A 22,523-nucleotide genomic window follows, 5' to 3' on the forward strand; every position below is an offset into this window, starting at 1 on the left:
ACACACATGCACATCTCTCTTTTACAAATTTCGAAGAAAGGTTTCCAGTTGAAACTTGTGTGGAACAGTTAAAATAATGTTTGAAGTTTTGCTTCTCGTATTCAACGTGCCCACCTTCTCTTTTAGCGACTCCCTGCACGCATATAATTTTTATTTGAGCTTATATAGGCTCGGGTAGCAACTGAATGACAAAATGCAACGAGTTTACAAACTACCTACCAAAGGGTATGGGGGCAAAAGGATGGATATATACAAAGGAGGAAAGCAGGATTAACACAAAAGCGAGTAACAAAGACCTGGTGAGGCACAAATCAAACGGGAACGAATCAGCATGTGGGGATGAGATTATGGATGTGTGTGGTTGTGGGTGAACACATGATGTAGTGATGGGCAATACATTTGAAAGTCTGAAGTGAGAAAGATGAGACAACGGACGCAGGGAGGCAATTCCACGATCAGGTGAATCATAGGACGGATTAATGCAATTGGGCAACTAGTCCGGACTTTAGGAGGGTGAGCTGATGAGGGTTTCCAGAGGAACGAGTGTGACATGAGGATGGCTTGGGAAGGGCAGAGATGGGATAGGGCAGACACACCAAGGCCAGATGTAAGCATTTATAAAACAGAGCTGTGCTAACCTACTGCTGGAGGGAGAGTGACAGTCCTTGGGAATCCACCTTCTGCCTTAAGGAGTATTGGAAATCATTATGGGAACACACAGAATGAATGAATGAATGAATGATCGTTTTAAGGCCATTTTTTCCCCGCTGGAGCGGGGGTTAGCCTTGCGGGCCCCATGACAATCATGGTTCCCTGTTTGAGACAATGTTTTTTTTATGGCCGGATGCCCTTCCTGACGCCAACCCTTAGTCGCCTCTTACGATGCGCAGGGATACGGTGTACCTATTCTAAACCGGGGTACACACCGGGATCATTCATCCCAGCAAGCTGGTACTCAATTTGCCGACCTCGGAAGGATGACAGGCTGAGTCAACCCTCCTGGCATTAATTCAGCGATCGACCGGGATTCGAACACAGGATCCTCGGATCCCAAGCCGGCACCCTAACCGCTAAGCCAACACCAGGCTCTGGGAACACACAGGATATGCACACATAATAAGTAATTGGCACTGAGAGAGGTATACCTGGTTTTCATGCTCCCATGCAGTATATCTATGCACTAGCAAATTACCCATCCCACATTGATGGAAAAGCAAGCAAAGTATCCATCCCCAGTGACAGGGCAAATTATCTGTTAAATTATTTCATAGACTTCAAAAACAATAATTGTGTTGCACTCAAAAACTACTGGCCTTTTCAATATGAGGCTAATTGGTCATCCTGTTTGCCAACAATTGTTATATTGGTCATTTTGGCCTCAATTTGCAGCCTCAAAATGGCCTCTAAGGCCACGGCTACATACCTCATGCTACTTCACGCACAAAGTTGTATGTGTACCCCGAGTATGGAGATTGGAGCATTAAAGATGTGGCCGTGTATAAGGAACAGACCTACAGAGAGATAGAGAGATAGACATAGAGACAGAGACAGAGACAGAGAGAGAGACGGACGGACGTTTGTACATATATAAAGTGTATGTATGTGTACATATATATATATATATATATATATATATATATATATATATATATATATATATATATATATATATATATATATATATATATATTGTTGCGGATCTCACCGTCAGCCCTTTTTCCCCTTACCAAGGGGGAATTAATCCCCTTGTCTGTGACTGACCGACGTGAGTCCTGAAGTTGCCCAGCTCCCTCCTGGGGAGGCAGGTGAGCAACCTCGTTCGCGACCGCGGACAAGATGTTAATTGCCGAGCGGATTAGCAGCCGCGGCACGAACCATTAGCATTTACTAACCCGATTCCGAAACGTTGGCCAAATCGTGCCACAGGTATTCAATGAGGGAAAAGACAAGGACGAACGGATGTGAAGGAAAGAAGGCAAGGTAGGAAGAACAGATATAATTTATTACTACTATTTACAAGACCAAAGAAACCAAGGAAGGAGGAAAGATACGAAAATAAAGACAGAAGGAGTAAGACACAGTGCAAATATTAACTTATCTAAACAGGCTTAACTTATACCCCAGACAACATAAAGGACGGACGACAATCAGACTTACACGGGGAATGATGATAGGAATGAATGGCAGGAGGTGGATGGCTGGACGGACGAGGAGGTGGGATCACAAGACGGGAAGGATGCGGGTGGTTGGTATGATCGCGCGGCTCGAGGTGAGCAGCCGCCGAGCCTCCCCAATCGTATCCGCACGGCGGCGTTCTTCGCGGCCGCAACTGCCGTCAACGCTCAAAGCTGCCATGGTCAAAAGCTGCGGTGGATTCCGCTGCGGTGGGGTGAACTCGAGAAACGAGTCCGAGGTCACTTGGAGCTGGTGGGGGCTTCCTCGGTCATCTCCTTCCTCAATCGTCTCTCGTTGGGGGCGTCGCGCCGCGGGTTATATATGCCACGCCCTACCAAGCCATGACCACACCTTACCAAGCCGTGCCCACCGAGTCCTGGTTGGGCGCAAGGGCTTCCTGGCTCCACCTCCTGATGACGAGGTGTGGGCCACGCCCGTAATGTAGCTCCTCCCCCTTCTTCTCCGAGGCTTGACCACGTGTGTAATGGCGGCAATGCAGTTGGCAATAGAGGCTTTGAGGGAATTGAAAGGGGATCTATCTTATTTCAATTCGGTGCAATGCAGAGTCAATTAATGGGAAACACAGCCTTAAACGAATACAAATAATAAGGAAATAACTATTTAGAAGGGTATATGGTGGCCTACGTGCTTGCGATGGATTAACCAAAGGGACGACCTATGATCTTTACACTTAAACGGAGGTATTTACAACGATCATGACACTACTTACAATTGACAGAGGGTGATATTTACAACAATTCTCAAATCCGCAACACTATATATATATATTCGCGACACTGAATATATATATATATATATAATTTATATATATTGCAACAATATATATATTTGTTGTATTATATATACTAGGGCATGCCCGTACGTGGGTGCCCGTTCCTTGCCAAAAAAAAAAAAAAACGCTACCCGTACGCTCTACCCCGCCCGTACGCCCGTACGCCCGTAAACAAAAAAAACAACGCTCTTCGCTTCTGCCCTTCGCTCTGACTGAATTGGGAGAAATAATGCGCATAAGAAATCGAGAAATTATTATTTTCTCCGGAAGAAATCGAATTACGAACCGTAATGGCGCACGCGCTCGGCTCGGCTCGCTCTCACATCGGCCACGCCTACGCAACAACGCGTTCTGTGATTGGCTGCCGGAAGTGAAGTCTTCACTGTCCGGAAGGTCGCAAATCGCAGTTACGATGAATCGCAAATTAGTTTTAATTAGTTTTAAAACATAGTTTAACGCCAACATAGTTTGCCAACGTGAAATAAATGAATACGCTCTCAAATGTGCCATCCGAGGCAGAGTCTGTTCGCCACGTTCGGCACACGTGATAGCTCGCTGCTCTCTGATTGGTTGAATCGTTTTTTGGACATAGCTCGGTAACTACTTCTCCGATTAATATGAAACCTTGAAAAGGCACATCCTCGGGTCCCCAGCAATATACCTGGCAAGTTTAAAGTATATCGGACCCGTGGTTGTCGAGAAACAGCGGTCACAGACATACATACATACATACATACATACATACATACACACAGAGATTACTGGAATTATAGATAGATATATTGCAACAACAATATACAAAACCGCAACAATATATATATATATATATATATATATATATATATATATATATATATATATATATATATATATATATATATATATATATAATCGTTAGATTAAATAAGACGCGGACGTAGCTTCAGGACGTCGATCTTTAATTGTCGACAAGCTTTCGACCAACAAAGGTCTTCTTCTGAGTCAGCCCCAAGTTCGACGGAAGTCTTGCTCAGCTCACGCTCATAGCTCACGACGGAAGACTTCCGTCGAACTTGGGGCTGACTCAGAAGAAGACCTTTGTTGGTCGAAAGCTTGTCGACAATTAAAGATCGACGTCCTGAAGCTACGTCCGCGTCTTATTTAATCTAACGATTATATATTCAATACAAATGAGACGCCCTGCTCGTACTTTGGAGTTTCTACTATTTCTTACAGTTATATATATATACATATATATATATATATATATATATATATATATATATATATATTGTTGCGGTTTTGTGAATAAAGGCAACCACCATGTAGTTAGTTACACCACAACATGTAGCCTCGTATAGTTAGTTATTTCTTATTAAATGTAAAGCATAGTCCCCTTTCCAGTGTTAGGATGCGTTGATATGCGTTGAGGCAGGCAGGATAATAGTAGGCCTCATTGAAGCCTAAAGTGCCTCGTCATAGGACTAGGCCAGGCCCTGCAGGCCCGAAGGAGGGGCTAAAGGGAGTGGCCAAGGAGGAGCAGTGAGCAACCAATGGGAGCTAAAGGGAGTGGCCAAGGAAGTGGCCAATGAGGGGCTGTCACGACACGTGACCCCAGGCGGCCAATGGAGGCCCATGGAACATTCGAGTGGGGATTTGGTGGGGTTATAAAACCCGGCCCAGACTCCCCACTCTCTCTCTGACTCTCTTGCTGGGTTCCTGCTCTCTCCGACTCTCTTGCTGGGCTCCTGAGATACTCTCTTGCTGGGCTCCTGCTATACTCTCCCTCGCTCGCTTGGCTCCCACAGACTGAGCGCTCCTCGGGTTCCTGCTACGCGCACGTTATCGATCGTCGTCCCTGCCGCGATCATCTCCGGCTGTGGTGTCCCAGGTTGGAGCGATTCTCAGGGCTTCCGTCCAACGAGCCCATTCGCACGAGCTGCACGACCGAGCCCATCCGGGCGAGCTGCACGAAGCGGCCGCACTTCTTGCACATTACCCTCTTCCTTCCCTTCCCCAAACGAATGAGGGCCCTTGTCTGTGAACCTAGGTAAGGCCGTTAAGATTCTTCGCTTTGTCCATGTTCTGTACATACTGTGAATAAATACTGTGTTTGGTTTCCAACCTGGCCGTCATCGTCCTTTCCAATATTGACGTACCATTGCCCCGAATTAAAACCGCTCGATCGGGTTCGATAGTGTTAACGGCACGAGTTACGTGACGCACAACCGCTCGGGCGTCCAGGATCAGCGTGACTCATGCGGGGTTCAGCCCCCGTTCTCACAGCTGCGTGTGTCTGAAGGTATTCAGGTGGTGACCGTTAACCCTTCCACGCATCGCTGCGGGCTCGGTGGCTGGAATTGCTTAGCAATACGTCCACCACTAGTGTAGTTGTGGTTGGTGGCCTCGTGGACCTGGAGTTCGAGGGGGAGCAGGGCTTAAACCCCCCTTAGTACGTCGACGAGCCCGGGATCCGCAACAATATATATATATATATATATATATATATATATATATATGTTGAACCCCCTAACTTCACGAGGCATAGAGTCCCTGAATAAAGAGAGTTGCGCCATGCGCTGACCCGAGATTTCTGGTCACGTGATTTCGTGGCGCCATTTTGTGTCTAACTTCACCGTGCGTGAACGTCAGCTTGGTACGGGAATGTTGTTTATTGCCAAACAAAATGACTGGTTGTTCTGCTTTTGGTTGTTCAAACCAATCTGGGAAATATAAGATGTATAGATTTCCAAGTGATAAAGTCAGAAGACAAATTTGGGAAGCGAAAGTCAGACGAAAGAGCTGGAAAGCGATCGACTCCTCGAGACTCTGCCAGGTAGGCCCACGCCGCTTGATGATCGATGTTCAAAAGCAATTCTATCTGCTCGGTTTTTTTTTGGTTGTCTGTCCGTTGAAAACCCTTTTAAAGGGAAGTGATTTGTGTTTGTTTATAATCTTCAAGGAGCTGACCAAAAATGCATTTCCATGGGAAGAACCCTGCTCAATTTTTTTCGGGTAGTCCTAGCGGACCGCATATTGTCATTGATTGATGAAATGTCCCGGTACAGTGACATTGCCTGGTCTGCGGTTGGGTAGTCTGCGGGCAATGTCACTGTACTTTTTCAGAGGGAATTAATTTTGATTTTATAGGGGTGGGAAACCCATGGTCCGTTTTGTTTTCAGTTGTCTGTCCGTCCATTCAAAACTTATTCCGAGGCAAGTTATTTTTTTGGTTTAAAATCTTTAGCCTAATCGGCAATCATAAAAGCAATTTTAGGGGGGGACCTGCTCAATTTTTTTGCGGGTTGTGCAGCCATCCATACGTCCAAAATTTGACGAGTTATTGTTTGCTTTGTACAGTGCTCATGCGTCTTGTGAGGGGGATGCTCACTTGTGAGGAGTGAACGGAGTAGTGATGAGTCTCACTTGTGAGGAGTGAACGGAGTAGTGATGAGTTTCACTTGTGAGGAGTGAACGTAGTGGGATGAAGTGTTGGTCTGGTCAGAGTGTTGTATTACGGGCAGAGTTTTCTTACGGTCTGAATGTATGAATCATGTTCTGTACTGAATGTATGAACCAAGTTTTGTACTGAATGTTTACTGTGTTGGCCTCATCGTGTTCCTGGTGAAATTAAACAAGTTATGGTGAATACGACGTCTTATCTGTGCTTTTCCATATCTGTTCGACTAGACGAACCGTGCACACTGCAGGTATTTTTTAAAGTTTTTTCTCTGTTTAATTACGGCTTGGCGCAGTCGAAAATTAAGTGTTAATTAAGTCGCCAGCTATGAAACATATTAATCGATCAGGCAATATCCATCAGAGTTCTGGGCAAGGGTGTAGTAATAAATGAACGTTTCAATCTTACTAGATGCCGATGACGTTTTCCTTATGTCAGAGACAGAAGCTGACTTGCAGCTTGTTAAATCATTACAATGGAAATTGAATATAAATGTCGATAAAACTAAAGTTGTACACTAAAGAAATATGGCAATACCACGTACAGAATTTGTTTTAAGTGTGTTAGACTATATGTCGGCTGGAAGTCCTACACCGGAATTGCTCTCGGCACCCTTTAAAAAATATTGGATATGCCCACACTCCTTTCTAAAAGTTATTAAAATTCAGAGAACGACAGCATTGGTTCGTCTTACTTATAATGTTAGCTCTTATATGCAGTGTTGGCTTGTAATATGCATTGCCATACCACTTTTAATATCACCACACAGCTCTTTTTCACGGCAATAGCTGAGTTTTTGACAAAACAAATATCACCTGTATGTAATAATAAGACTAAATATGTGTAGTAAAATTTTTTTTAGCAGGTTTAGAATATATCACCCCATATCGCGAATGTACATGTATATCTAATCCGACACACTTAGACACAAAATGGCGTCCAAATTTGAGTTGACACAACTCTCTTTATACAGGGACTCTAACGAGGCAGCAAGGCACAGATGAATCTCGCCCCAGCAATTGCTGCACAACCTGTTAACAACAAGTGTTGCCTGCCACGCTGACACATTGTCTCTGCCCTGCTCATCAGCAATTAGGAGGTTTGCAGTCAGGAGTCAGGAATATATGACGTTCATGTTAAAACAGGAACCTCAGCGCCGATTTAGACGGGAGATTGGCCGAACAATCTTTTATTATTTATTTAATTCTAGCTTTACTGCTCACCACGGAACTACATTGGGCCAAATTAATGGTGGAAAACGGACACGGAAGCAGATAGCTGAAACACGTTTCTTACCTTTTCAAGGATTAATTTATAAGAAAACAGAGAAAATGGTAACAAGACGCTATAAACAAAAAGTGCGAGTAAGCACAAACTATAAGCGAGTGAAATGGACACAAAGAGGTAATTGGGGATATTCAAACTTATATGAACAATGATTGGTAATAAAACAATTCATAACCACAAGGTGCCACAGATCACACTTATACAACAAACAAATGAAGGTGAGACTTCCATTATCTTATGCGTAAGGTGAACGCAGGCTCCACACAGATCACTTGGGGGCCAGGTGTCGGACGATACCAAAGTCAACAGGAGAACAATGAAGATGGTGCTTGGTGTGGAATCCAGTAATGATCCACGTCATCCACTAGGCATTGTGACCTCTGTCTTTTAAGGCCTTCTGGCTCTGGGGGTACCTTTGGTCCTCTTCCTCCACCAACATGAGGTGAACCCAGCTTGGGCCAATATAAGACAAAGCAACACTTGGTCCACTCCAACAGTTTTGCCTGTCCTTTCACACTTGGCTTTCTGCGACCAACCTCAACAACGAGGCCTCTTCTTCTTAACCACCAGGATTGTCGTTGTCCTCCTTCCTCAAGCGAGGTCTCTCACTACCTCTTCCTCCTCCTGGGTAGAGTTCCCTGCTCTGCCGTCCCACCCATAGGTGCGACACATGGCACTTCCGTCTCCACGGCACATTACGCCACCATGGCTAACACACACTGGCACGCTAACACACACTGGCACGCGCACACACACACACACACACACACACACACACACACACACACACACACACACACACACACACACACACATAAACACACATAAACACACACACGTGCGGCACTGATAAAAATAAATGTACATGGCACTTCCGTCTCCACGGCACATTACGCCACCATGGCTAACACACACTGGCCAGACAGATTGTGATGGCCAGACAGATGTGTGATGGCCAAACAGATGTCTCTCTCATGAGAAGTTATCGCCTACTAGCCCCACCTACCACATGAGGTGTTCACACCCACATATAATAGGGTCTACCCTGTCTATAAATTACATGTCCTTGTGGTGCGGGAGCACACACGTTGAACAAAGGTAGGCCACATCGCTTTGGTTATTATCGAGCTCTTTATTCATTGCTCACTCATCCGCACTAACGTGCGCGCGGCAGCGAGCCTGCGTATATATCTCCAGGCCACACCCTACCTGGGGCGTGGCCGCCACCCGCTGGTGCGCGGAATTATGTCTCTGCGCCAGCGAGCCATCGTGTCCGCCACACGCGCCCCCCCAGAATTCCCGCGCACCTGAAGGATCAGCTTGCGGGGCAACCGGATGACCCGGCCGAAGCGCCCACGGGTGGCTGGCGGCGTCTGGGATCCGGGATGCCTCCGGGCGCATCTGGGATGGGTGCAGGACAGGGGGGTGGCGTGACGGCGGGGTTGGGTGGAGCCGGGGGTCCGCCCGCCAGTGGGCGGCCCCGACGCGGGGGCAGAGCCGCTGGCGGGGGGTGGTCCAAGTCGAGGTGGGCCGGCTTGAGGCGGTCCACGGAGACACGGTCCGGAGCGCCGCCGATGTCCAGGGTGAAATGCTTCGCCCCGGTCTCCAGCATGCAGGAAGGCCCGTCGTACGGGGGCTGCAGCGGTGTCCGGTGGGCGTCATGGCGGACGAACACGTACTCCGCCGTGCGAAGCTCCGGGGCGACGTGCGTTGGCGGGCAACCGTGGTGCGCCGTCGGCACCGGGGCGAACCTCCGGGCGGTCTCCTGCAGGGCGGAACGCTGCTGCGCCGCGGACCATGGTGCTGTGGAGTCGGGGAGGAACTCGCCCAGCACCCGCAGCGGTTGTCCGAAGACCAGCTTTGCCGCGGATGCGCGCAGGTCATCCTTGGGCACCGTCCTGAGGCCAAGCAGGACCCAGGGGAGCCTGTCGACCCAGCCGCCGTCGCGGAGGCTGGCCCGGAGCGCGGCCTTCATGGCGCGATGGAAACGCTCGCACAGGCCTTTGGCCTGTGGGTGGTAGGCCGTGGTGCGATGCAGCTGGACGCCGAGCCCCCACGCCACCGCCCCCCAGAGCTCCGAGGTGAACTGGGGGCCGCGGTCGGACGAGATGTCCGAGGGGGCGCCAAAACGGGCAACCCAAGTGGCGATGAATGCCTGCGCAACGTCCGCCGCCGTCGTTGCTGCCAAAGGCACGGCCTCCGGCCAGCGGGTGGTGCGGTCCACCATGGTGAGGACGTGGGTGAAACCCCGCGAGGGGGCAGAGGTCCCACCAAGTCCAAGTGAACGTGGTCGAACCGACGTTCGGGCACCGTAAACGGGGCCAGTGGGGCCCGGTTGTGGAGGTGGACCTTCGCGCGCTGGCATGCGAGGCACGTCCTGGCCCAGTCGCGGACGGCATTCCGGAGGCCATGCCAGATGAACTTGTCGGTGACCAGCTTTTGGGAGGCCTTCGTGCCCGGGTGGGACAGGCCGTGAATGGTGTCAAAAACCCGGTGCTGCCAACCAGCGGGCACGATGGGGTGAGGCCGCCCGAGGGAGACGTCGCACAAGAGGGCCGCGCCCGCACCGTCGAACGGTACCTCGGCGACGCGGAGGCCCGTGATGGCGGTCCGAAAAGCCTGGACGGCGGGGTCGGCGGACTGGTCCGCCGCCATCCGGGCATAGTCGATCCCGAGGTGGACCGCGTGGGCGAGGGCCCGGGAAAGGCAATCCGCCACTGGGTTGTCCTTCCCCGTGACGTGCCGGATGTCCGTCGTGTACTCGGACACGGCCGAGAGGTGACGCTGCTGCCGGGCCGACCACGGCTCGGCGACCTTGGCCATCGCGAAAACCAGGGGCTTATGGTCGACGAAGGCCGCAAACGGGCGGCCCTCGAGCAGATGGCGGAGGTGCCGGACCGCCAGGTGGAGCCCGAGCAGCTCGCGGTCGAAGGTACTGTACCGCCGTTCGTGCGGGCGGAGCTGCCGGCTAAAGAATGCCAGCGGCTGCCAAGCTCCCTTCACCCATTGCTCGTGCACCGCGCCCACCGCGTAGTCCGACACGTCGGTGGTGAGGGCGATCGGTGCATCGGGCACCGGGTGCGCGAGCATGGTGGCGTTAGCCAAGGCGAGCTTCGCGCCCGCGAACGCCGCGTCCATCGGCTCGGTCCAGGCAACGTCGCCTTTGCCCGGCTTCCCCCGGAGGGCCTCGTGCAGGGGGCGCAGGAGCTGGGCGATGCGGGGCAGGAAACGGTGATAGAAGTTCACCATGCCCAGGAACTCCTGGAGCCCCTTGATGGTGCGGGGGCGCGGAAAACCCCTGACCGCCTCCACCTTGGCTGGCAAGGGGATGGCCCCGTGCCTGGTGATGCGGTGCCCCAAAAGGTCGATCTCGGTGATGCCGAACCGGCACTTGGCGGGGTTGACGATCAGGCCATGCCGGTCCAGGCGTTCGAAGAGCGTGCGGAGATGGCGGAGGTGCTCCTCACGGGACGCGCTTGTGACGAGGATGTCGTCCAGGTAGACGTAAACAAAATCCAAGTTGCGCAAGATGCTGTCCATCAGCCGCTGGAACGCCTGGGCCGCATTCTTCAACCCGAAGGGCATCCGCAGAAACTCGAAGAGGCCGAACGGTGTAATGACGGCCGTCTTCGGTATGTCCTCCGGCCTGACGGGGACCTGGTGGTATCCGCGGATGAGGTCCACCTTGGAGAAGAGGGACATGTTCGCCAACCGGGCGGAAAAGTCTTGGATGTGAGGGACCGGGTAGCGGTCAGGGGTGGTAGCATCTTTGAGGCGGCGGTAGACGCCGCACGGCCGCCACCCGCCGCCGGCCTTGGGCACGATGTGCAGCGGCGATGCCCACGCGCTGTTGGAGCGCCGGACGATGCCCAGTCGCTCCAGCGTGGCGAACTCCCCCTGCGCCACGGCGAGCTTCGCCGGGTCGAGGCGGCGCGCCCGGGCATAGACCAGTGGCCCGACGGTGGGGATGTGATGCTCCACCCCGTGCTTGGCGGCCACCGCCGAGAAAGTGGGCCGCGTGAGGGCCGGGAAACTGGCGAGGAGGCGGGTGAACTCGTCCGCTGCCGGAAGCGTGCAGACCAACCTTGCCGGAACCGAACCGCTCAGCAAGCCGCTTGGCGAGCCGCTCGGTGAGCCGCCCAGGGAGCAGCTCAACGAACTGCTCAGCGCGCAAGCGAGCGAGCTGAAGGTTTCGGCCTGGACAAGGCGTCTGTGCCTCACGTCCACCAGCAGCCCATGCGCACAGAGGAAGTCCGCTCCGAGTAGGCCCATGGGGACACTAGCGGTAACGAACGACCACTGAAAGCGCTGCCCCCCGAACCGCAGCGAGAGGCAACGCTTCCCGAACGTGCGGATGGGCATGCCGTTGGCGGCAAGCAAAACAGGGCCCCAGCCCGCAGCTTGCCGGTCGGACGCGGAAGCAGGGAGGACGCTCACCTGCGCTCCCGTGTCGCACAGGAAGCGACGACCCAAGGAGGTGTCCGTTATGAACAACAGGCTGCCAGTATGGCCGATGCTCATGGCAGGAAGCGAGCGCCGGCCTGGTCGTTTCCCGACCTGCCAAAAGTACAAGGCGGGCGACAGGACCTGGCCTTGTGGCCGAACCTGGCATGGATATGGCACCAGGTCTGGCCCGGTGGTGGTCGCCGCGCCGGTTGCGACGACGGTGGTGGGCGGGGCGTGGCGGCGACCACGCACGGATCCGCCAAACCTACGCCGTGCTCGGAAGGAACCGAACGCCATGCCATGCGGCGATCCGCCAAACCTACGCCGTATTCGGGAGGATCCGAATGCCATGCCACGCGGTGATCCGCCAAACCTACGCCGTGCTCGGAAGGATCCGAACCACACGCGCCGTGCGCGGCGCCGGGACCCACGACGGCCGTGCTATATGCTGGCCGCGCGTCGTGGACTGTGAAGTACCTGTCCGCCTCCCTGGCCAGGGCCCGCGGTTCCATAATGGTCGACCCGGCCAACGTGAGCCGTACCTGTACAGGCAGCGCACGGAGGAAGAGAGCACGGAACAGGAAATCCGCGCGGCCATCGCCGAGCAGGGATAGCATGTAATCCATGCGGGCGGACGGGCGTGTGTCGCCGAGGGCGGGAAGGTCCAAAAGACGGTCGGCGCGGTCGGCCTCTGGGAGGCCAAATGTATCGAGGAGCAGCTGCTTGAGCGCCGCGTACTTGCCCTCGTCTGGCGGCGGAGGAAGGACACGACGTGCGCAGCCGTGCCGGAGCCAAGGGCAGCGACCACGTAGAAGTACCTCGTGTCGTCCGCCGTGACGCCCCGGAGCTGGAATTGGGCCTCAGCTTGAAGAAACCAGGTGTCGGCCTGCGCTTCCCAGAACTCCGGTAGCTTGATCGCGTTGATGGCCATTGCGCGTTCTGGGGTTCAACTACGGTTGAACCAGTCGGAGGTCACCAATGTGGTGCGGGAGCACACACGTTGAACAAAGGTAGGCCACAACGCTTTGGTTATTATCGAGCTCTTTATTCATTGCTCACTCATCCGCACTAACGTGCGCGCGGCAGCGAGCCTGCATATATATCTCCAGGCCACACCCTACCTGGGGCGTGGCCGCCACCCGCTGGTGCGCGGAATTATGTCTCTGTGCCAGCGAGCCATCGTGTCCGCCACATGCTGCCTCCTCAGCATCATGTGTAACAAGCAACTAACCTGACAGGTCCCTGTTGCATGTCAATCTAAATTCTAAAAGCTACTCAAAACCCACGGACCACACAACACTTACCACGGTCTAACTATAGATCCCCCCATTCCACTTGCCAATATATACACAAAGAATTAAGTTAAGCACCCCCCCCGTTTTTTTACAACCTCGCACATTACAAGTTTGTTGTCGTCAAAACAGTGTAATATACCCATGATATTGCTATATTTTCTGGAGAAGTGATATTATGGTCACATAAAAACATAACAATCATGCCGTTTTCAATATTTTATTCTGAATAATTTAAGGTGAAATATTTTGGGAATTTTAGGCATATTTTCACCTCAATTTAAGTATGGAGCTATAGGTCCATCACGGACAGTGTGGATGACGTTTATGTTTTCTAACGTACAGTCATTGTTCTGAGAAGACCTCTAGCGATCTTTGCGTCAATAACGTGTGTAGGACCCACGTGATCGGATCACTGACTCAACCAATCACTTTTTTTCACTTTGATCACTCAATTTCATCAATGGATAATTGCTAATGTCATACCAATCATTATTTGATCTCACATACCTTAGAATATATGCCAATGTATACATATACACAAAGAATATATATTAGGGGGTGCTTACCTTAATTCGTTGTGTAGGGGTGCTTAACTTAATTCTTTGTGTATATAAACTTGTGGGGGTACCGTGCTTCATACGTAGGTTCATAATAAAGAGAAGCTTTATGATTACAGGCAAGCATCACTGACCTGCTTGCTGCTGGATATCAATTTAGGTTTATTATTTATTTATTTTAAGGACACGTTTGCAGTGTTTATGTAAATTTTGATTGAGATTTTTATTTCAGAGTTTACAATCATATATATTACAATTTTCAAATGCTAGATATTCATTGAGGGTTTTTACCTCCGCCACCGAAGGTGGATGCAAGTTATGTTTTCGCCCCTGTCTGTTTGACTGTGAACAAGATATCTCAAAAAGCTGTGGACGGATTTGAACAAAATTTGGCAGAGAGGTAGTGCATGTGACAAGGACGAAATTATTAAAATTTGGTGAAGATCTGGATCCGAATCCGGAAAGTAGAATTTTATAAATGATTCTTCACCATTTAATTGAGAGATAGGGCCAAGAATGATATATATATAGCAGGATATCTCAAAAAGATATGGACGGATTTGCACTAAACTTGGTGGACAGGTTGGGTGTGTGACAAGACCGAATCGATTCGATTTTGGTGACTATTCGAATATGGATTCGGATACGAGAGTTATTTAATTTTTCAAGTGATTTGTCACCATTGAGAGATGAGAAGACGGTGAAAAGTGATATGTAACATTATATTTCAAAAAGTTGAGGATGAGTTGGTTATGTGACAAAAACAAGCCAATTAGATTTTGTTTCAGGTCCGAATCCAGATCCGGCCTGTTGGTGGGACACAAAACATAGACTGCCTGGTGGAGGTATGCACTCTACCGGGTGCCGTTCTAGTTTTTGTTTTATTTTTACATCTGCATTTTCGTTTTTTTGTGTAAATATTTTCATTTATAGATACTTTCCGACGGTTCTGTGATTTTCTTTCTTTTCCTGGTGTACTGGCTCTGATGTCCGTCGGCATGCCAAATTTCAACTTCCTTCAACACCCGAAAGGTACTGAACATTAATTGCCAGTCAGTCAGTCAGTCAATCAATCTGTCAATCAGAGCTTTTTATATATACGTGTGTGTATATATACAGACTCAAACTGTGTATATATATACTGTGTATATATACTGTATATATACGTCACCATGCCCAGATCAAAAGAGCTCTCTGACGCCTTCAGAAAGAAGGTTATGGATGGCTACGCGTCTGGGAAGGGATTTTTATTTTTTTTTTATTTTTTGTTGTATACTGAATCGAGGCTCGTGAAAGAGCTAACATTTATTTCACAAACAAATCAACCAGACAAACAAAATATACAAAAAGAGGGAGCGGAAGACAAGATGGGGAGAGAAGAGGAAGCACACAACCACAACATTTGAGAGCAGGGAGAAGTGTGGGAGGGAGAGGGCTTGGGGGCAGGAGGAGTGGGAAGGGGGGGGGGGGAAGTATAAAACACAAGGGGACCGAAATTGGCGGGGGTAGAAAAGATCAAGGTTTTGGATGGGGGAGGATAAGAGATGGTGGTGAACAGCTGTTTTAAAGACCTGGAGGGTGGAGTGGGATTGAAGAGAGTGAGGGAGTTTGTTCCAGAGGCAGGAGAAAAGAGGAATGAAGCAGTGAAGGTGAGCAGAAAGTCTTGATTTTGGCAGTTTAACCATAAGAGGGTTGCAGGCAGATCTTGTGCGACCTGTAGGAATATTTGGGGGACAGAGCCCAGAGAGGGCTGGGGGGGCAAGGCCAGAGAGGAGTCGGTAGAAGACGGAAAGACCACCAACCTGCCTGCGGTGAGTGAGTGAAAGGCCCTTGGAGTTAGCTTCATCGCGGGAGATTCCAAAGATTCTGAACGCTTTGGTTTCAACAGCGTGAAGACGGGCTAGGTGTGAGGCAGGAGCACCAGACCAGAGGGGAGAGCAGTATTCCATAGAGCTGCAGATGAAAGCCTTGTATGTGGTGAGGAGCTCTGGTGTGCCAAGGAAGGACTTCGCACGACAGAGGATGCCCAGTCGGCGACTGGCTTTGGAGGCCAGATTTGAAATGTGGTTTTCCCAGGAAAGATCATGGCAAATAGTGAGACCCAAAAGCTTGAGTGACAGAACTTCTTGGAGAGGATTATTCAGAAAGTGGATGGGAGGGTTTTCCAGTCGGTCTTTTCAGAGAGACATCGTAAGAGTGTGAGATTTATCAGGATTGAAAGACATGTTCCATTTGTTTGCCCAGTCTGTGATTTTGTCCAGGTCTGCAGAGAGTGAGGAGGCTGCAGACTGCCGATCTGAGGGATGAGGAATGGAGCGACAGAGAGTAGAGTCGTCAGCAAAGAGATAGAGAGGATTTTCAAGGGAGTCAGAGAGATCATTGATGAAGACCAGAAAAAGCACAGGGCCCAGAACACTACCTTGGGGAACTCCAGCCTGAACAGGTAGAGGAGATGAGAGAAACCCATTCAGGGCCACACGTTGACTACGACCAGAGAGGAAGTCCGCCAGCCGCCAGCCATGCGTGGAGATTTCCATGGATACCAAAAGAGGAGAGTTTGGTGAGCAGAGCAGGGTGCCAGACCGTATCGAAGGCACGTGAAATGTCAAGGGAGACGGCTCTAATTTCCTGTTTGGCGTTGAGGACCTCCATCCATTGTTGAGAAAGCAGAAGCAGCATGTCCAGAGTAGAGTGACCAGGTCTGAAACCAAATTGATGATCAGAGATCAAGCCATTGGAGAAGAGGAAAGATTTAATATCTGAAGCAATGATGGATTCCATGACTTTGCTGATAATTGGGAGAAGGCTGATTGGTCTGTAGTTGCTGGGATCTGTTTTTGCACCTTTTTTGTGCAAAGCGGTGATGTTGGCTGATTTCCAAGCAGATGGCAGATGACCTTGAGCAAAAGAGAGGGTGAAGAGAACAGAAAGAGGGAGTGAAAGAGCGGAAGCACATGATTTTAGGACCCGTGGGCTGATGCCGTCAGGACCAGTTGCAGAATCAGAGTCGAGGGTTGACAGAAACTTTTTCACCTTGTCAGGAGGAAAGGACACAGAGTCCAGGAGCAGCTGGGTACGACTGGGTACGGTGGGTACAGAGAGGGATGGGTTTGATTTAAAAAGATCTCCTTTTTAAAAGGATTTTAAAAAATCTCCAAACTATGTGAAATCAATCATTCGACTGTCCGCAAGATCATCTACACGTGGAGAAGATTCCAAACAACTGCCATCTTGTTCAGGCCAGGCCGCCCCAGCAAGATCAGCCCACGAGCAGACCGCAAGATGCTGAAAGAAGTCTCTAAGAACCCCATAATGTCATCACGGGACCTACAGGTAGCTCTTGCCACTGTTGATGTCAAAGTGCACGAGTCTACCATTAGAAAGAGGCTGCACAAATTTGATCGACATGGGAGGTGTGCCAGGAGGAAACCTTTGCTGTCCAGTAAGAATATCAGGGCAAGACTAAAGTTTGCCAATGAACACCTGGGCAGAGACAAGCACTTCTGGAACAATGTGCTCTGGACAGATGAGTCAAAGGTAGAGCTATTTGGCCACAGTACCAGAAGACATGTTTGGTGAAAACCAAAGACAGCATTTGACCACAAGAACCTGATACCAACTGTGAAGCATGGTGGTGGAAATATTATGGTTTGGGGCAGCTTTGCTGCATCAGGGCCTGGGCAGCTCACCATCATAGAATCCACTATGAATTCTTCATTGTACCAGAGGGTGCTTGAGGATAATGTGAGGCCATCTGTCGGAAAGTTGAAGCTCAACTGAAGGTGGACCTTGCAACATGACAATGACCCTAAACATACCAGTAAATCCACCAAGGAATGGCTGAAAAGAACGAAATGGAGGGTTCTGGAATGGCCAAGTCAAAGCCCGGATCTAAATCCCATTGAGATGTTGTGGGGGGATTTGAAATGAGCTGTGCATGCAAGAAACCCCTCAAACATTGCACAGCTGAAAAAATTCTGCATGGAGGAGTGGGCAAAACTTTCTCCCAGTCGATGTCAGAGACTGTTAGACAGTTACAAGAAACGCCTACTTGAGGTTGTTTCTGCCAAAGGGGGCAATACCACCTATTAGAGCCAAGGGTGTACTTACTTTTTCCACGTGCGAAATTTGCATTTATGTTTATTTAAATTATGCAATGGACTACAAAATGTAAATGTTTCATGATATTTGTTATATTATATCACCTTTATCTATCAATATTGTTGAAACGAAGATCAAATAGCTGTATGTTGAAATATGTTGAAAAAATCAAAACTTTACATGGGGTTTACTTACTTTTTCACGTGACTGTAGATATACCTCAGGAACATTGGGTCTGTGTTAATTAACCAAGTTTCTTGTGGAGCATTTGCAAAGTGGCTCAAGCACTCCATTCAAAACCATTGATAAGGAACGGCTGGCTTGGCAAACACTAGCTGGCTGCTTAGTAACTGAACACACCCTGGGTTTCCTCCTTTTCAGTTTAGTGTTAAATAGCAGTAGTGACTGTTTCAAAAGGTAATCATAGGTGTGTGGTGTTTATAATATTTTTGCTTCTAGTAAGGGCCGTTACTCCAACAAAAACGGCTGATAAGCTATTTCTAAACGTTGACATGGCGTTTGTTCAAGGATAGAGGAAACCCCTTGGATAGAGGGGATGTTATTAATATTAATATTGTTTTGTAATAACATTAATATTATGCTATTGTCATTGGCGTTATTACTTTTGTTATTGGAAGTAGTCTTGGGAAAAAGCCACTATAAAGCTATCTTAGCACGGATATACATCTCAACATGGAACCCCCTTGGTGGGGGAGAAGTTAAATCTGTGTAACCTTCATATCATGTGACCCTTAGTACTCCTGTCAAGATTGGTTGAGATTGGATACGTAAAGATCGAATAAAGATCGAATGTATTGCGGTCAAAAATCGTCAGACAGACAGACACCAAATTACTTATTTTAGTGTGATCACCCCATACAACCTAAATGAGCTGTTAAATTAGTTGCCTATCCCGAGCAATAGGTTTACTCACAGCTCCACACACATTCATTGAGGCATACTTGAGCTAATGTGTATCTTACTATTCTTGAAGAAATGCTAACACCTTTACTTTAGGTTCAGTCATTTGCAAAATACAAAGTGGATCCTCATACAGTACATTATATCACATAAAGAACACACCCTGAGGTACAAAACACACCCTGAGGTACAAAACACACCATGAGGTACTTAACCAATTACTTTTGGAGAGACTTTTGGGAATCCAATCGAAAAAGTAACTGGATCTACACCGTTAATGTAGTAATAAACAAACAAGAAGACGTCATGCGGAGCACGATACTTGCAAAATCCGCCCCTCACCCTCAAGAAAATAAATTCCATTGATACAGCAAATTGTCCATTTCATCAAGATTAAAATTGACAATCCTGATCAAAGCTCGGATCAACGGGAAGAAAAGTGACGATTTTTCAGATGAAAAATGATGATTTTGGAAGGTTGACCTTGAGTTGACCTTTGACCTTTTGACCTAAAAAATACTTAGTTTCCCTATTTAGTGACTCAATGTGCAAGTTCTGTTCAATTTTCAAGTCAATCGGATGAAAATTGAGGATTGTAAAAACTTGGCCTATGTTGACCTTTTGGCCTATGTTGACCTCAAAAATACTTGGTGGTTGAATTCAGTGACCAGATATGCAAGTCCTCTTCAAATTTCAAGTCAATTGGATGAAAATTGAGGATTTTAGAAATTTGGCAAAGTTGGTGACCTTTGGCCTATGTTGACCTTTTGACCCCAAAAACAATAGGCTTCTTGCTTATGACCAACTCTACCATTTGGTGATGATCGGTTGAAAATTGTGACCTGTAGGCCGGTGACAAACAAACAGACAGACAAACGGACAAACAGACAGAACCACAAACGCAACCGACCAATATACTTTTAAAATCTTCGATTTTGCAGGTAACAAGAGCAGATCCGGTCTCAGGCGACGTTTCACCTGCTTCCCAGCTGACTTCCTTAAGCCAATTAGACAACAAGCCTCAGCATGTGTCCACTTTTATTCCTGAGATGACAATTGGTTTCCCATCACGTGTCAGCGCAAGATGTCAAATGTGGAGTGTTTTTGTTGTGCCGAACCTTGAGCAAAAAAGCGCCATTCGTATAATCGATGTTAGGGTTAGGTTAGGGTCTGCTCTGCTCTTTTTATTATTCACTTGTGGTATTGTATGTACGTATGTGGATGAGTAAATGTGTGTTTGCTCTCGTTTTTGTGTTTCCGGGGCACGGACATGACCGTCTTGGACATGCTGATGTGTGGATTCTGTGATTGGTGGAGGTTCCTTTGGTTTGTGTTGTGCATGTGTGAATGTTGTTGGAGATCCAACATTGTTGTTTTTTGCTCACCTTATCCAGCTGCTTGCACCATCCAGATTGTGCCATTTGTACCAGATGAGTGTATCGTGTGGGATGTCCACAGTCTCACTAGTTAGACCAACCTCTCAGCTTGATCTTGACGTGCCATGCCTCCAGAATGAATATGTCATTTGTTGGACGTCGAGTCTAGGGAACGGGTCCCATCCAAGTCAAATTTGTGGAGACATTGCAGACAATGGCACACTCCGGCCGACTGTGTCACATTCCCAAGCCGAATTGCTATATCATGTTCATCCAGCCTTCCTTTCGAATTCCTTCCAGTTTCACCAAAGTAGCAATTTCCTGCATGAGCACAGTAAAACACGCAAGTTCAGACCCCCATGCACCACCCAGGCTGCCCCCAAGCCAGGGCCGCACGTAAGGAAAACGTTGTTCATCACGGTCACCTGAGGACCATATTATCCTCACATTTTCAGGCTTACAAGCTCAGGAATGGAACCTGCATTTTCTTTCTTCATTGAACACAACATCATGAAAAATATTTGCTTATTTGTCAATTCTTATCTTGTCTCTTATGTCAACTTGTCAAAAGAATGTATCATAATGCAGGCGATATCGACTTTGTATGCGTATGTGTGGGCTCATCCTTGCTGTCAATACACGATAACTATTTAAAAAATACACTAAAGTTGCTCATTTCTTCCATAAGTTGAAATCTTTACGTTTTTTCTTTGTTTTGTATACAAGATCGAGGCTCGTGTAAGAGCTAACAGTAATTAATGACAAAAAAAGAAACGGACACATAAGGCAAAATAAAGGGAGCGGGAGACAAGATGGGGAGAGGGGGAAGCACACAAGTACAGCATTTGAGAGCAGGGACATCGGGGGATCTGTGGGAGGGAGAGGGCTTGGGGGGAGGAGGTGTGGAAAGGGAGGTGGGAGGTAAAAGGTGGAGTAAAAACAAACAAACAAAAAAAAAACACATGGACACAGCTAGCACTTCCAGGAAAGAACTTCCAGGAACTTGCAGTAATATATGTATAATTCACAAGAACTATTCAATCCAATCCCATTAAACTTCCATACTCTTTTTCCAGAGCATTGCGGCTGAGAAAGCAGTCGCAAAGCAGATAATATAACAAAGGGTGACTTACCATTGCCTTTCCGAGTAGTTAGGGCAGACATTTGGCTGGTGTTCTGGCACACCATGGCCTACGCTTGAGAAAGATTCTTCCTTGGCACACCTGAACTGCTATCCACCTACAAAGCCTTCATCCACAGCTTGATGGAGTACTGCTCTCTCCTCTGGGCTGGCTCTCCTGCATCACATCTTGCTGAGCTTGATGCCCTGGAAACCAAGACCTTCAGGATTATTGGAATCTCCTGCACTGAAGCTGAGTTTGTTCGCTTATCATTTTCTCATCGCAGACAGGTCGGTGGTCTCCCTGTCTTCTACCGCCTCTTTTTTGGTCTTGCAACATCTGCTCTTTCCATGCTTTTCCCTCTCTCCCCTCCCCCCAGGATTCTGCAGGGCCCACATGGTCCACCATCAAGCCCCTTCTGGTGAAAATCCCAAAATCCAGAATCACTGTTCTAGTTCGTGTTGTTTTTCCAAGTCTCCCTCTATTCTATCCTTCAACCCTGCTGTTGGTGTCTACCCCTCCCTCTTTCCACTGTTCCTTTTTTTCTGTTGCGTCCTGGTCCATTCATATTCTCGCTCTTCCACAAGCCTTCACCTTGTATACCAAAAAAGGAAACAAAGATACTGTGGAAATTCAAACGTTGACTTGTGAACACCAGTGAAACACCAGCAGATGGGACACCTGGCTTTACAGACAGCACACTAAGTGAAACAATGTCCTGCCTGGAAAACTCTTGGTGGACAGTTTATGTGGAGTTGGTAATGAGAGCTCAGACTACACTGATTAAAATCGAAACGCACTACTTCGCATCCAGTCCCTTTCCTGCCATGAAATACGAGTCCATCCTGTGCTATGATACACCCCCACACTGAACGATCACAACACTGGTATCAAACAATTTGCTGCTGATATTATTTCATGTTTATGTTGCAAACAATTCATTTCTTTTGTTATGCCACTGCTGCTCTTTGTTCTGTCACATTCTTGAAATATTACTGAATTAATTTCATTC

The 22,523-nt window shown here is 48.5% G+C and overlaps 1 long non-coding RNA gene across 1 annotated transcript in view; it reads right to left on the bottom strand.

Moving 5' to 3' along the window:
• LOC144888351 (uncharacterized) overlaps positions 1 to 22,523 on the bottom strand; it is a 317,211-nt gene that overhangs the window by 151,785 nt on the left and 142,903 nt on the right. The gene's annotated exons all lie outside the window — the stretch shown is intronic.

Source organism: Myxine glutinosa, chromosome 12 (assembly GCF_964187855.1).
Source record: "Myxine glutinosa chromosome 12, kmMyxGlut1.1, whole genome shotgun sequence".
In the NCBI taxonomy this organism is placed as follows: Eukaryota; Metazoa; Chordata; class Myxini; order Myxiniformes; family Myxinidae; genus Myxine; species Myxine glutinosa.